The sequence below is a fragment of the Magallana gigas genome, chromosome 1, assembly GCF_963853765.1.
Source record: "Magallana gigas chromosome 1, xbMagGiga1.1, whole genome shotgun sequence".
NCBI lineage: Eukaryota > Metazoa > Mollusca > Bivalvia > Ostreida > Ostreidae > Magallana > Magallana gigas.
Window position 1 is genome coordinate 21828673 of NC_088853.1, and position 17618 is coordinate 21846290.

At 33.8% G+C, this 17618-nt stretch overlaps 1 protein-coding gene and 1 long non-coding RNA gene across 2 annotated transcripts in view; both read right to left on the reverse strand.

Moving 5' to 3' along the window:
* The window catches only part of LOC117688438 (putative 2'-deoxynucleoside 5'-phosphate N-hydrolase 1), a 361826-nt gene that overhangs the window by 230180 nt on the left and 114028 nt on the right, over positions 1 to 17618 (reverse strand). The gene's annotated exons all lie outside the window — the stretch shown is intronic.
* LOC136276333 (uncharacterized) lies at positions 4412 to 5996 on the reverse strand. Its single transcript, XR_010714831.1, has 3 exons — positions 5726 to 5996; positions 5239 to 5338; positions 4412 to 4833 (listed from the first exon to the last, which is right to left on the reverse strand). It is a non-coding gene; the product is annotated as an uncharacterized lncRNA (long non-coding RNA).

Sequence of the window (17618 nt, forward strand, 5' to 3'; positions counted from 1 at the left end):
AAAACGATCATTTGACCTTTAAAATGACGTACAATTGTACAAAATTCAAACGTAACGTCAGGCGTATTGATACGTTTTTGATGTTAGTCTTACTATGACGTAGGCAACATTCTTTATACCATATAAAATAATTTTTTAGCTAATCAGAAGGCGCGTTACAACCAAAATTAAATTATGTTTTCTTAAATCCCTATTAAAAAGAGTGTTCCTTTTTGAAATTATTCAACAATAATTTTCTTCCGACTTCATTTTTACAGAACTCATGTACTGGCGATCAGAGTATTTTTTCCTCGCTGTCGTATTATTTTTGTTACTAGATAAATTCATAATATATTTATTACTTAAAACATCCAGATGTTGAATACCGGGTATTTTTCCGTCACCTGCTTACTACAAGTATGTGAGTAGAAAGGTAAATAACGTTACATTATATTTGTTAGGAGAGTGAAGATAAAATATGTTTATCCTTAAAATGAATAATATCCTACGGACCCAGTTTTACCGAGACAATATGTGTACGTTGATGAAAAGGTGTCGAATTCTTCCATTCTATGGATTAAATTTTTTAGTTGAAAGGTATTTGCAGTCTCAAAAAGGTTTATTGTGATAAATTTAAATGTTATCTTCAAGGCAACTTCATTAATTTTCTTAAAAATCGTTTCGGAGCGATTCTGCAATTTTCCGCTACATTACGGGTATACGGAAGGCATCCTAACTGTGGTGAGGGCCTCTCTCGAGACACACTTAGATTATTCAAACTAAGGAATGTGTAGTGAAATTAATAGCATTATTGTAGGCTTATAGGTTTGTTACGTTAATGTCAATAATAAGGTTTGTCGATGTACCTATTTCGTAAATGTCCGAAACGCAGTGTTAACCCGCCTATGCACGGGTCAAAGTCTAGTGTATATAAATAAAAAAAACTTAAGATGTTTTGTAAAATTATCGACAGCTCGCTGAATTAAAAGAAATATATCGGATTAAAGTCAAACAGTTCTTTTAATCTATCTTCATGATTACATTTATATACAATTAAATACTAATAATAACAGACTAATCAAAATAAAAAGTACCTCCGCTCCCTGGTTGTGACTAAGTACACGTTTCACGAAACGTATCAAAGATAGGGGGAGGGAACGGATGGAGGTTCTGATTTTAAATAGATTGAAATACATTTGAAATATAACATATAAATAAACTAAAATTTCATTATCATATGTCATAATTTCAACCTTGCTGAAGTAGATCGGGCAAAAGCTAAACAAAATTATATCGAGAAAAAATCAAAGCGTTCGGGTCATGCCTACCTCATTAATAAAGCGCGGAAACTGTTCACAAAGCATACAGCTATTTTAAGCAAAGCGTACGGTGCAAGAAGCGAACCGTTTCGTTTACAAAGCGTATCGTTCCGTTTACAAAGCGTACCGTACCGTTCAAAAAGCGAGCCGTACCGTCCACAAAACGAACCTTACCGTTCACAAAGCGTAACAAACCGAACCGTGCAACTGGTGTAGTGGCAAGTTTCAGGGCCTGTATGTTAATGCATTAGATGCAATATCTAGATGCTTTTTTAAATTTAATTGAATTCAAAATAATCTATATTTTCTTCAAACGAAAGAAAAATCAAGAGAATTACACTAAATTATTAGACAAAGCGAAATTTGAAGTGGTATTCCTCTGTTCATTTGGCATGTCCCTTTAAAAAATACGTTTTCCCAACTTATCTTTCAATACAATGACACTACGATGTTTGTTTTATGTATTTATCTAAGTAAAGGTATAAAAGTGAAAATGCTTGCTGGTATAAATCAAATTTGATTATAAAAAGTAGATTTTATTCCATAATTCATATGGCAAGACAATTTAGTCAAAAGGCCTTAGTATACTTGTTTAATATCATAGCAGACATGCAATGTTGATAAGTTAAATAAAAAACGTTAAAAACATATTTCAAAATAAGCATATTGACCTATACATAAATACAAAATAAGCAATTGTGCTGCTCTTTTCACGTAAATTTTATTACAATATTGTTTCAATATATGCATGCAGCGTTGCTTCACGTGTAAATCTTTAAGCTTTTTAAAGTTTATTTTATAACAATAAAGAGATGTTATAAACATTTCACATTACAAAATACAGTTTAACAAGAGATGTTTGTAAAACACTTATGCCCCCCCCCCCCCCCGAAAGATCCACAAACAAAAGAACATAAACTGCAAATTTTTGGAATTCTTCTAAATCAATGGGGAATAACTCTGTCGAAAATTGCTCTATCATACCAAAATCAAACTTGACCTAGATGTTATTTAGATAAACCTGTATACCGAATTTCATATCAATATGTGCATCCTCTGCGAAGAAAAAAGCAATAACTGCAAATAACTGGAATTCTTCTACGTACAAGAGCTATAACTCTGTCAAAAATTGCTCGATCGTACCCAACATCACACTTGTCCTAGATAGTATCACGATTAACCTGTAAACTAAATTTCATTTCCCTATTTTCATCCCCTTCACTGGATGAAATATCTGGTTTCAGCGCTGCGGAAACTCTTTGGAAACTTTGCGGAAACTTAAGGTTACTTTAAGTTTCCGACAGGTTTCAGCACGGAAACTTCAAGTTTCATTAAGTTTCCGCAGTGCTGAAACTTAGGCTGTCCATGAATCCAAATGGTTTCCGCAACGGAAACTTACTGAAACTTGAAGTTTCTGCATAGTTTCAATCTCCATATACGTTTGGGAAACATATTGTTTACAAATGGTTTCCGCGACGGAAACTTACTGAAACTTGAAGTTTCTGCATAGTTTCAACCTCCATGTACAATTGGGAAACATATTGTTTACAAAGGGTTTCCGCAACTGAAACTTACTGAAACTTTTCATATTTTTGCTTTCACAAAAGCTGAGCAAGGTTTCTACTTTAATTAAAAACAAAACAATTTCAAACAGTTCCAAATTTATTTTGTTCAAAAATCTGAAATCGTTTCCAATAATAAATAAAATACAGCCAAGATACAATAATGGAGAAACATCCATATGGCAATTCCCTTATTGGGGACTTTTATTCTAAAAAAATGATAAAATTGCACAAGAAAAAAAACTCCCATAGAAATCTTTACATTTGTATTTTTTTCATCTCGATTAAATGCCTATCAAATCTCCCTTTAAAAATGCAACAAAGATCTTACTTTTTTAAAAATATGAATGCAATTTACAAAATAACTGCATGTACATGAATAAACAAAGAAAACTTCACTGTTACATGAACATGATACACTTGTCTCAATTTGTTTTGAACTACAATGAATATGTACACCATAAAATATTTTTGAAAAGTCTAAAGTATCCATCTTTAAAAAAAAAACACTACAAGATAGTAATTGACTATAGAGGTATGACCCAGATTTGATTTGAATATGTCAATAAATTCCAAAATGAGGTCAAAGTGACCCACTTACAAGTTGGGATAAACCTTTTCTTTGTTAGTAATATAATCTAATGTTTTACAATAGAACAGGATTTGATATCATTTATTTGATAATCCACTAAGTCCAAAGTGAACTTTTCATTTCCACCCATGATGTACCAACTGATCAGATTTTAATATCATAAGCCTGTCAGTATTTAATAGATGACCCAGAGGGAGATATGAAAAGCTTGTTGGCCAATAAAAAGCTTACAATGGAGCAGTCTGTCAAATCATGTGCAAAAATATGATGTACACATTTAATTAATTATGCTGATTGCAACACACTTCATTCCTGATGAATATTCTTCTTTACACACGGTTTACCTTCCTACATTTCACTACTTTACCTACATTAATATTTTTAAATCCAAGACATGAAGTAAAATATACATTGTTTTTATATGACAAGTATTACTACATGTACATGTACTTGCTTTTTGTAGCATGAATGTATAAAATACAAAGTATCACACAGATCATTCACCTTACAATTCTCATCAATACCAGCATTTTACTTATGATATAAAAGCTAATTCCAATTATATATTAGTTACATAACACAGATTAAAATAAAACCCACATGGAAACAACTTTCCATCCAAGTAATTTTGTTATATAAAAATTGTCATACATGGGGTATATGTTGTCTTTATATATTTTCATATACGACATAATTCAATATTGTTTGGTGTATTTTATCATTTCTATGACCCATGCATTCATCTCCTAATGCAGTGTTTTTACATTTAAGATTGGTTTCTTAATTTTTCATATATTGCTGCAAATAAAAACTAAGTTATCAATAAATGTTTAAACAAAGAAAATGGAAAAAAAGTAGTTAACACTTATCAACTTGGAGGTGTGAGGATATATGTTACATGGAGTCTAATATGTTATGCAATATTTGCAAATATAACAAATTATTTAAGAAAATGAATCATTTAATAAGTCAAAACCATGTGTCATTTTCTAAGATTCTAGCTTACAGACAGACATTGTAATATTCTGGTATTTGATCATATAAAAAAGAACTTTTATAGTTTATAGGTTTTTTGAAATGAGAATACTTTACAGTTAAAAAGTCTTGTTCTGCAGAGGCTTAGTCGGGTCGTAGAGATGTGTCCATTCCGAATCAATAAGGGGTGTCCTTGGCTGTTGTTGATGTAACCCGAGTCGTAGTTTATGGAAATAGGCCTTTTTGGGGGACTTTCGAGCATTGTCCAGACCGGTGAAGCACTCATATGATCACATCATGGCTACAGCAGACTTAGTAGTTCTGGACAGTGGTAGCATTAAAATTCTTCTTCTTGTGATGAACTTGTTCCTTTCACTGGGCTGTACTTTATGTCTGTTCTATTTATCTTAAACATGAATAATAAAGTTTCATTTAGATTTTAAAACAATAAACATAAGTCATTCAGCCTAACATGTAATAAAAGCATTCTGAATAAAATTCTGAATACAGAAGCTACTATGCAGTTGCCAGTTGCTGTTTAAACTATGTCATATAATGACTACAGTAGTATCTGGTCTAAAATGTTTCATTTTATGTTTGAAGCTATGTTATTTTCATTTTGATTCAATTATTGTTTGTTGAACAATGGAAAAACTTATCAACAATAAGTGTGTTTCACCCCCCCCCCCCCCCCAATCAACCTCCTTTTCAAGAACTTAGACCTGGATTTCCCAAAAATTACTACAGTAAATTATAAACATCCAACACATGTATAAGTTAATGGTAAAAATAATCAATTTCAAAGCAATACCTTGCGTTCACATCGTCCAGCTGGTCAAAACATTCACCCGAATCACCGAACAGAGGATGTAACTAATCACCGGAAACATTGACTTTGTATGCTGTCAGTGCTGAAAAAGAGAAACGTGAAATATTTCATTTTCCGGAATTTAATTAATAATTTTTTTTCGTTACATTGAGAGTTTGTAAATTGTATAATGTGCGAAAGATTCATTGTTCGTCTTGTTTACCAACCAAGCATTCATATATTAGGGACGTTTATATAATAATTTATTATATATGTGTATACCCTGGATAAGCATATAAAGTTGGTTAATGGTTAACTTGGTCAAAACGTATATTCAAAAGAGATACGGTAATAAAAATTAAAACGCCGAACCAAGTTTGAAAAAATGACGCCATCTTGATTTGATGGCGCGAGATCTCGTTTACAAATGAGAGATAAATTAGAGCCTTGAAAATGTTATTGGGAGTATCTATATTGTGAATAAAGTTACCTTGACATGAGTTCTTCGTTCCTGCATTATCTCCTTGTTGAAGAGGTTATTAATGCTTCTCAATTCTCCATTTTACAACAGCACCTTCTTGTCCATTTTAACCTTCGCTCGGAATCATAAAGTGCGCCAATACTGACCAATCAGAACCCGCTAAATCTTGGAAAAGTGCATCTTGGGATAGTTTAAAGTGAATAATGTTTAATCAAAATTATCATTTTTTACCGAATAGTATACTTTTTACATGTATATTTATTTTAAATAAGAACTGTCGGAGTCAGTAATTCCTGGTTAAATACGACAAAGTATTGGCGTGTGTTTGTTACAGTTGTATTTGTAACACGTGATTAACCAAAAAAAAAATGGCCGACCGTTTGTTTACAAATGTCTAATGAAATTAAACAAGTTTTAATGAGACATATGTATCAGATTTTGTCTTTAACTATATTTTATTTACATGTACTGATGATTTTGCCAAACTAAATATGATAGAGCCATATATAGTTTACTGACAAGTTAGTCTTGACTTGTCCAATTTTCACCGCGATTCACAGGATGAATGACCATCTTTAAGTCCTCCTTAAAGATAGCTTAAAGGTGTTTAAAGGTAGCTTAAAGACGATCTTTAAGCCCCCTTTAAGCTACCTTTAAGCTATAAGTATTGCTTAAAGGTGGCTTAAAGAAAGCGTAAAGGTGGCTTAAAGGCAGCTTAAAGACTATCTTTAAGCCACCTTTAAGCCACCTTTAAGGACAACTTATAGGTCCTTAATGTCCAAACTTCTTTAAGCCACCTTTAAGCCACCTTTAAGCTACCTTTAAGCCACCTTTAAGCCATTAAAAAAAATTAAATTCAATATTGTGCTTAATTTCCAACAAAATGTATTAACTTTATGAAAGAAAAGGTATTAAAACGGTTTTTGTTCTAGAAAGAAAAATGAAAAAAAAAACACAAAAAAAAACCGGCCACGGCGAGAATTGAACCCGAGACCCTTAGCTTACTAGCATCACCACACATCCTCTGCGCCACGGCAACTTACATATATATGAGCGTTTTTATATCCTATATATCAGTGGATATTGAATCACTGTATTGAATGTGTTTACTTGAAAAGATTTTGACAAACCATTCAGTTTGTAACAATCAATTATATCTAATTTATAAATTACATGCATGCATGTATTTAGAATGAAATACGGAACTTGGTCTTCAGTGAACAAAAATAGATTATACCTAAATGGAAACCGTTAGGTTCACTATAGTAGGCTTTCTTAGTTAATAAATTTAAACCGAGTAGATATACGTTCATCTAATTTATAGCTATAAAAATGTAAGAAAGAAAATGAAATCATTTCTTTTATTAAATGCATTGATACTATTAGGGTATTTGTTCAATTTCCCGCAATTTCCCGGTTTTCATGATCGCGGCGCCGTTCCAATATGTTTAAATATTTACATGTAATTGTATGTACATGTACATGATTTTTAAACTATCAATTCTATAACAAACAAAATTACCAATTACCGGTGACGTATTTACTGCATGTGGCAATTGCAAATGACTTGTACATACAATTGTATGATGTGCCAGGCCGGGTATATTTGACATATTTACCCTTATACATATATTTAAATAATCAACCCCTATTTATGATCACCGGTACATTAAATAATTAGCCTCAAGATTTTACTCTTACATACATGTATCGTTAATTTGTAGACGTAACATCTTTGAAACCCAGAACTAGGAAATAATACTTTGAAAATGAATTACAAATGTAAATTAACTTTTATTCACTAGACTTATCGTATACTCGTACATACTAAGATTCAACGCCTTTAGAAACCCTGACGTGCACCTGGGCACACGACACACCTGTTGTGTATATCTTGTATATTCTGTGTTAGTTCCAGGGGTTTTCTTAAGTTGGACAAACAATAGACTTTAATTAGATATACACAAACATGCACCTGGGCACACGACACAACTGCTGTGTATATCTTGTATATTCTGTGTTAGTTCCAGGGGTTTTCTTAAGTTGGACAAACAATAGACTCTAATTAGATATACACAAACGAACAAAACTATGTCTAGACAAACAAAGCAGTAATATCCTGCCCGATATAACAAAGGCAGTTGAGAGTCTTTTCATCTTTAACATGTATCTAGCAGTTAGAAATAATGAAAATTGGAAAAAAAATACAAACCTTAAATCGATTAACAAATTAAATCATGCATTTTTGGTTCATTATCTTTATTTTGTTTAATAACCGGATGAACTGAGAGAGAGAGAGAGAGAGAGAGAGAGAGAGAGAGAGAGAGAGAGAGAGAGAGAGAGAGAGAGAGAGAGAGAGATTTTTTTCACCGATTAATTTATAATAGGAAACAAACATACTTTAATTAGTTTTATGCACATATTAAGATACAGAGACTGCGCTCATACCTACAATAATTTTGAAACCCCCAAAAAATTATAAAGAATTTTATAACGGCAATCTGTGTCCATCAGAGCGGTGCTGATGATAGCGATCTGTGTTTAATGGAGCGACGATTAAAACCGCCTGGAACACCCCCCCCCCCTTCCTTGGAAATTATATTATCACTCGGATGACCCCCTCCCATCTCTATAAAAGAGCTTTTGCATTTAATATATGTTTTTATTGTTCAGCTTGATCAATATTGACTTAAAGGCCACTTAAAGACAGTGTAAAGGCAGTGTAAAGAGAGCGTAAATGCCACTTAAAGATGCTTAAAGGCGGCTTAAAGGTAGCTTAAAGAAGTTTGGACATTAAGGACCTATAAGCACTTGCTTAAAGGTGACTTAAAGGCGGCTTAAAGGTTGTATAGCCTTTAAGCTCCTTTAAGTCACCTTTAAGCCACCTTTAAGGACTTGCTTAAAGATGGTTTTTCGCCCTGTGATTCTAAGCACGGTCATATTCTTATTCAAAATATAGAGGTGGGAAAATATTATGTTCATCACAGAGCAGGTTCTGCATGAACACACAGAAATCACAAATATAATTAGATGCCGATCAATTAACGGGGTCCGGTTAACAGCGTTCACCCGTACGGTGAATTTACAACTACGATGAATTGTTGGCAATTATTTTACAGTTACACATGTGCACTGGTTGGTCATGCGATGAACAGTACGTTAAGAATACTTATGAAATTAAAATACAAACGCGTTAAACAAGCCGGGAAGTAAGACGTACACGTCGGACTGATATATAAACAAAATATAATTTTAATTATTTGGTATACTTTCTACATCAAATGTATACGAATGTATAATCAAATTTTAAAAATGGGATTAAAATCACGTGCACCACATGGCTAGTGCTGGATTTTAAACTGATTTTGTAATATAACGTATAACTTCAGTAAAATTATAAATAATGCTTATTATATCTTATAACAGAACCATGTGCATGTTTCATGGATGGGGCTTAGTGCAAAGTTAGACTTAACCAATAGGCATATAGCCTCCCCCAACCCCCCACTTTTTCTCGCCGGAAATGTAATTGTTCCTAAATTTACCTTGAAAGATTGAGAAGTTGGAGTAATAGGCATACTAGCCCCCCCCCCCCCCCCCCCCCCCCCCCCCCCGACACGGATTAGGAATTTCATGATTTTGGGGGAAAAAATTTGGATAGGGAAATTTATTTTCGGAAGTATATAGTATAGGTATACCCCCCCCCCCCCCCCCCCCCGATTAGGATTTTCATGATTTTGGGAATTAGGGTTTTTCCTCAATATTTCTGAGGATTAGTCTAGCCCCCCCCCCCCCACTTTCAATTTGCTTCCGACGCCAGTGAATCATGATACAGTCATACAAGTAGTAAAGTCTAAAATGCATGTAAATAATTAAACAATTATTATATTAGACTCAAACTCCAAGTGGGTTTTACTTGTTATTATCAACTGTAGAATTTTAAAAAAAAAATTCCTGTGTACATGTGTTGGCGTGGTATTAAAAAAGAAATGAATTAGCTCTAAACTTCAGGTTGTACGAATATTTGGTACGATTTGTAAAGATTTACAACGACTTTACCTTAATTTGTTTGCTTAATTAGTTACTGTACCTCAAGGTTCATTCAAATGATAACTAAATGATTTAAGAAGGAGTCTTACAAAATAGGTATATTAATTTATTTTACTAAATAATTATAATTTACTTATCAGTTTTACTAACTCAGGTACACACAAATTGAAAAAAAATTCCCGCCGGGCTCCAGTTATAAACTCACGCTTCGTACTGTGTATATGTTATGTAACAGTCATTTGTTCACTCCTGACAGAAACAACCCTGCAATCCACACAGAATATACAGGAAAATCACAGAGGAGGTCACCTGGACAAAGAATGTATACACATGTATACACATGCCCGAGTACCTAAGATTAATGATTTCATCATATGCATTAAACAAGATCATGATCAGACATCAGTTTTTCTTTTCAAATTCAATTAATTACTTAAAAAAGGTTCTTAATCGCCTTATTTGCCACATGTGAAGATAGTTACATGTATATACATATAGTTTCAGTCACGCTGAAACCTTACTATACATTTTAGTATGTACGGATTCATTATCATTAGGCTAGAATTAAACTTAAACCTGTTGAAAATAAATGATATCACTATATATTAAACTCAAATCAATTTTAGTAATAGTTTCAGGAATGCGTAAACCATTTGGAATCTTAACTTAAAGTTTCAGCATACTGAAACCTAGCGGAAATGTTCTGAAACTGATTGATACTTCCATAATAATTTACACAACTTTTCACATGATTCAAATTTAGTTTCCGCATTGCGGAAACCATCAGGAATCTTAACTTAAAGTTTCTGCATACTGAAACCTAGCGGAAATGTTCTGAAACTGATTGATATTTCCATAATAATTTACACAACTATTCACACGATTCAAATTTAGTTTCCGCATTGCGGAAACCATCAGGAATCTTAGACTAAAGTTTCTGCTGACTGAAACCTAACGGATACTTGCTGAATCGATATAATGGTTTCCGCATTGCGGAAACTATACATGAAACTTCAACTTCAAGTTTCAGCAAGGTTTCCATATAGTTTCAGTTTTGCTGAAACTTGATTTTTCATCCAGTGCTTTGAAGAAAATGAGCGGAAACTGCAAATAACTGGAATTCTTCTACGTCCAAGAGCCATGACTCTGTCGAAAATTGCTCGATCGTACACAACATCGCACTTGTCCTAGATATTGTCACGATAAACCTGTAAACTAAATTTTATTTCCCTATTTTCATCCCCTTTGAAGAAAATGAGCGAAAACTGCAAATAACTGGAATTTTTCTAAGTCCAAGGGTCATAACTCTGTCAAAAATTGCTCGATCGTACCCAGTATCGAACTTGACCTAGATATCATCAGGATAAACCTGTAAACCAAATTGCATTTCAATATTTTCATTCACTGCAAAGAAAATGAACGGAAACTGTTGGTGGACCGACCGACAGACCGACCGACAGACAGCAGCAAAGCACTTCTTCGAAGGGGGGCATAGAAATGAATACAACAAATACAATAGCACACGCTGAAATGAAAAACAACAAAAAAACAAATAACGATCATAAAATACATTTCAATTTCAATTTTCAATTTATTCTCAAACAATAAAATGGTACATGAAGTCAATCATTGTGTAAAGTTCAAAAGTCAGAGGTACATTTTATCAATAAATAGATAAGTAGTAGATAAATAGTAAATAAGCATAAATATACAATATATACAATGAAGATTGGAAAAAGTATAATAATGGAGGACAGACTATCATATCAGACTGTATATTTTGATAAAGAAATAACATTATTTTCTCAGGTTTGTAACATTACAACAAGACATAAGTACACAAAACTTAATGGTATTTGGCGCTGACCAGTATTTATCATCAAGATATCTATGTCTAAATGTCAAAAGCTCTTTACATTCAAGAATATAATAGAATTAGTCAGCAATTGGACCTTAATTACACAGTTTACACATTCTTTTGGTTAAAGGAGTATTGTACTATCTGGGAGATGGTGATTTGAGGTTCTAATTTTATAAACATTTTTCTGACTTTATGTGGCAAATCTTAGAGCAAAACAATTTATTAAAATTCTTGTAAATTTGCCCTTTTGACGACTCATTAATTTCACTAAAGCATTTTTTATAATATTGGTCTTGTAAACTTTGTTTTACAGTTGTAGAAATCCACTTTACATTACTATATTTTATTCAGACCAAATAAAGAGATGTTACATGTAAACGCTTAAATAAAGTTTGTAAAAAAAAAAAAAAAACACCAAATACAAGAGCGTACGCTAAAATGGAAAAAATAATACAAATAACAAACTCACAAAGATCCCATTTTAGACCTTGGGTATGTTATTATACATGTACGATACAATTATTCGCCTGACACAAAATTACTGTAATTATTCACCGTATCTAATAATATTAACAGTATTCTAATTTCTCGTTTTTAAAAGGCTCTAACGTCGAAAAATATAAAATTAGCAATAAACGTTATCTGATATAATAACAATGTTATTTGAATACTATCATAAATATATATTTATCATTCCCTGTCAAATCCGAAATTACATATGTTCCACATGTAAAAACAAAGTTAAAGTGCAACTTTTTTTCAATTTTATACTTGTTTTTCACTTGTAATGTCTGATACAAAACACTTTGCAAATACCTTCAACCGACGTGTTCATGATGTAACAGGTTTTTTTATTTAGTAATTATCTAAATTAGATATTTCAGAAACGTGTTGGCACACTGACTCTGTAATGTCAACATTACTGAAAAGAAAAAAAAAAAAAATCCCATTCACATGCAGCAGTTGTAAGTTTTTGTTTCCATCGTTATAATTCTATTTTGCCTCAGCTTTCATTACCTTATGGTCCACATACCATTGCCCTTTTAACATGCATCTATAAGTGTGTTTTTGTTTGTTTCCATTTCGTTGACTGACATCAGCGTTTATCAGGTTATAGAACACCTATTAGTGCCCCATTTCACATCAACTGTTTGTGGTGGTCTTTCTTAGCGCTTTTACAACGCTCCATTATTTCTTACACATGCAACTATAAGTGGGGTTTTGTTTCTAACGCTTTGATATCAACCCAAGCCTTTATCAAATGTTTCACCACAGTAATATCCCCCCTTTTCACATCCAATTATAAGTGGTGTTTTAATTCCATTGCTTTAATTGACATCTGCTTCAGTACTTATCACATGTCGATGTAAAACGAATGCCCTTTATCACATACAGTCATAAGTGGTGTTTATTTTCCATCGCTTTGATTGACATCAGCCCCAGCTCTTGTCAAATGTTCCATGACAATGAAAGACCCGTTTTCGCGTGCAGCTGTAATTGGTGTTCTGTTTCCATCGCTTTGATTGACATTAACCCCAGCTTTTATTAGACAACAGACCACAAACGTGTTTCCTTTTTCACATGCAGTTGTTAGTGGTGTTTTGTTTCCATCGCTTTGATTGACATTCGCCCCAGTATTTATAAGCTCCTCGACCACATCATCATGTCCTTTTTCACATGCAGTCGTTAGTGGTGTTTTGTTTCCATCGCTTTGATTGACATCAGCTCCAGCTTTTATTAGCATCTCGACCACAAATTTTTGTCCTTTTTCACATGCAGTTGTTAGTGGTGTTTTGTTTCCATCGCTTTGATTGACATTAGCCCCAGTATTTATTAGCTCATCTACCACATTATAGTGTCCTTTTTCACATGCAGTCGTTAGAGGTGTTTTGTTTCCATCGCTTTGATTGACATCAGCTTCAGCTTCTATTAGCATCTGAACCACATAATAGTGCCCTTTTTCACATGCATTTGTTAGTGGTGTTTTGTTTCCATCGCTTTGATTGACATCAGCTCCCGCTTCTATTAGCATCTTGACCATACAATAGTGCCCTTTTTCACATGCAGTGGTTAGTGGTGTTTTGTTTCCATCGCTTTGATTGACATCAGCTCCCGCATATATTAGCTCATTGACCACATCATCGTGTCCTTTTTCACATGCAGTCGTTAGAGGTGTTTTGTTTCCATCGCTTTGATTGACATTAACCCCAGCTTTTATGAGCTCATCTACCACATTATCGTGTCCTTTTTCACATGCAGTCGTTAGTGGTGTTTTGTTTCCATCGCTTTGATTGACATTAGCTCCAGTATTTATTAGCTCCTCTACCAGATTATCGTGTCCTTTTTCACATGCAGTCGTTAGAGGTGTTTTGTTTCCATCGCTTTGATTGACATCAGCTCCCGTACATATTAGCATAGTGACCATATTATGGTGTCCTTTTTCACATGCAGTCGTTAGTAGTGTTTTGTTTCCATCGCTTTGATTGGCATCAGCTCCTGCATATATTAGCTCATATACCATACCATCGTGTCCTTTTTCACAAGCAGTCGTTATTGGTGTTTTATTTCCATCACTTTGATTGACATCAACTCCCGCATTTATTAGCTCAATGACCACACCATGCTGTCCTTTTTCACAAGCAGTCGTTAGTGGTGTTTTGTATCCATCACTTTGATTGACATCAGCTCCCGCTTGTATTAGCATCTCAACCACATAATCGTGTCCTTTTTCACATGCAATCGTTAATGGTGTTTTGTTTCCATTGCTTTGATTGACATTAGCCCCAGATTTTATTAGCTCATTGACCACACCATTGTGTCCTTTTTCACATGCAGTCGTTAGAGGTGTTTTGTTTCCATTGCTTTGATTGACATTAGCCCCAGATTTTATTAGCTCATTGACCACACCATTGTGTCCTTTTTCACATGCAGTCGTTAGAGGTGTTTTGTTTCTATGGCTTTGATTGACGTCAGCCCCAGCTTTTATTAGCATCTTGACCTCATATCGTAGTCCATTTTCACATGCAATCGTTAGTGGTGTTCTGTTTCCATCGCTTTGATTGACATCAGCCCTAGCTTTTATTAGCTTATCGACCACCAAAAAAAGGTTTCTTTCACATGCAATCGTCAGTGGTGTTTTGATTCCATCACTTTCATTGACATCAGCTCCCGCTTGTATTAACATTTCAACCACATCATGGAGTCCTTTTTCACATGCAGTCATTAGTGGTGTTTTGTTTTCATAGCTTTGATTGACATCAGCTCCTGCTTTTATTAGCACCTCGACCACACCATCGTGTCCTTTTTCACATGCAGTCGTTAGTGGTGTTTTGTTTCCATCACTTTGATTGACATCTGCCCCCAAGTTTATCAACTCACTGACTATATTGACATGTCCACTATAGCATGCAAGTGTCAGTGGTGTTCTACTTCCAGTTAGGTTGATGTCAGCCCCCGCTTTTATCAACTCTTTGAAAATGCTTAAACGCCCCATAAAACTTGCAGTTGTTAGTGGTGTTTCTTTTCCATATTTCAGATTGACTTCAACCTGACATGCAATCAACTCCTTAACTACACTGAAATGTCCAAAGAAGCATGCACCAATTAGTCCTTTATTGACACTTGCTATTTGATTGCCGTCACATGCCGTTTTGTTCAATATTTTGATTATACTCGAATGTCCATTATAACAGGCTACTTGCAAAGGTGAAATAAATTCGTTTCCTAGGTTGACATCTGCCCCCGCTTTAATAAGTTCCTTGACTACATGTACATGTTCTTTAGAGCATGCAACTATAAGCGGTGTTTTATCACCATCTTTTATATTAAGATCAGCTCCACCTTTAATCATTTGTTTAACTACTTCTAACTGTCTACAGTCACATGCAGTTATAAGTGATTGTTCGTTTGTATTATTATGGTCGTTATTGAACTCCATTTGGATTAAACGTTTGACTATATTCAAATGGTCAAAATAGCTTGGAAAGCTATGCGTAATTTTCTCGTTATTCTTTGGATCAACTTCAGCTCCTGATTTTATCAAAAATTTCAGAATTTTGAAATAACCGTAATCACATGTAGCAATCAGTGGTGTTTTCTCTTCCATCAATATCTTCATTCCACATCGCATTAACCTTTCAAGTTTGTAAAAGTGTAGCCTTTGAGTAGCTCGATCGGCTTCATCCTTTATGTTTACATTTACATCAGCCCCCACTGTTATTAACTCTTTAACTACGCTAAAATGTCCATTAATACATGCAGCTAAAAGTGGGGATACACCGTAGTTTAAACGATTGACATCGGTACCCGCCTTAATCAACGTTTTCACAATGCACAAATTACCTTTTCTGCATGCATCTATGAGAGGAGCCTTTAGATTTACATCAGCTTTTGCTTTTATCAGCTCTTCAACTATAATTATGAACTCCCCCTTACATGCCATTTCTAATGGAGTACACATGTTATTATATTTTCCATTACGTTGATTGACATCAGCACCAGCTTTCAATAATGCTCTTACTATGCTAGTTTGTCCATTTAGACATGCAGTTGTTAGAGGTGTTTCATAGGAAACAGATATACCGATATCAGCTCCAGCTTTTAGAAGTTCCATGACAATATCTTGGAATCCACATCTACAAGCAACGATTAAGGGATTGTATCCAAAAAAAAATCCTGAAGGACAGAACTTGTAGTTTAGAGTGTCTGCATTGACTTGTTGAAGTAATATTTGTACGGTATTAATATCTCCAGAATAACAACCGAGACAAAGCAGGCGACATTGTTCTATAATTACTGGTTCGTAATATATATCAACAGAGGTATCCACATGTGTGTCACCATTTGTTTCACTTTCTGTGCCAGCAACAGTGTATCTATCTTTATCACTATCTGTTTTGTGGCCTTCTCCACTATTGTTTTCTATTTTAAATGTTTCACCGACCGCACTAGGATTAAACGAAACAATATTTTCAGTAACGCCCTGATTCAGGTTGAAATTTTTATTGAAGGAATTTACAAAAAGGTCATCAACATTTCCAATTTCTCTTATCATTCGACTTAAAATATATTGCAAAATTTCATGATGCCCAAACAAAATAATCCACGCTATCCCTCTAACTCTTCTAATCAGTTTATTTAATCCGATAAATCTTTCATTCATCAAACAAGAATGGGCATCAGCTCTCAAAGACAAGCGTTTCATATTTTCGGTAACAGTATTTTGTGGTCCATAATTCCACGTGCAAAGTTTTGAGTCCTCTGATTCTGTTAAGAGTAAACTATGTAGATTATAATACGAGTGTTTTTCCAACACAGCAATAAAGGATTGAAGCAATGGTTGACTTTTTAAGGCTACGTTCCCAAAAACGTTATAAAATTCCTTATCTTGTACGTCTTGGAACAATCGTTCAGCTAGCATTTGGTTCTGTGACTCATGCAGATGTATACATAAGTCGATGATAGCTTCTTTTTCATGAATTTTTTCGCTGAATTGGTCATCTTTGCATTCATTTTCAATCTTTCTTTTCTGACTGGTATTTTGATCTATTTTGATATAATTAGCAATGTAATCACTTCTCGCGTATTTCAAAATTAGTTCTGGAAAAATATTACCAAAATGATATGCGATAATTTCGAACATGGAATCATGAATGAAAGTGAACTCATTGTCATTCTTCTTCGTGTAAGTCCCTTCCATTTGCAACAAGGCATCAATTAAATCAAAGTTTTCTGTGGTTGAACTTACTTTACATTTTCTTAGGATGTTGCGTTTCATCTCAACAAACAAATCATTTCTTTTCTGATTTTCGTTTGTTCCATCATTTTCATTGTTTAATATATTTTCTGACAATCTGTTTCCTTTAACCATCAATAAAACTAACGAGGCATACTGGTGTTTGTTATGTATTTTCAGTGAATTCATTTCCTTAATGATACAAGGAACTGGTGATAAAAAAAAAGTTGGTCCATAAAATTTCAACTCCTTTTTGT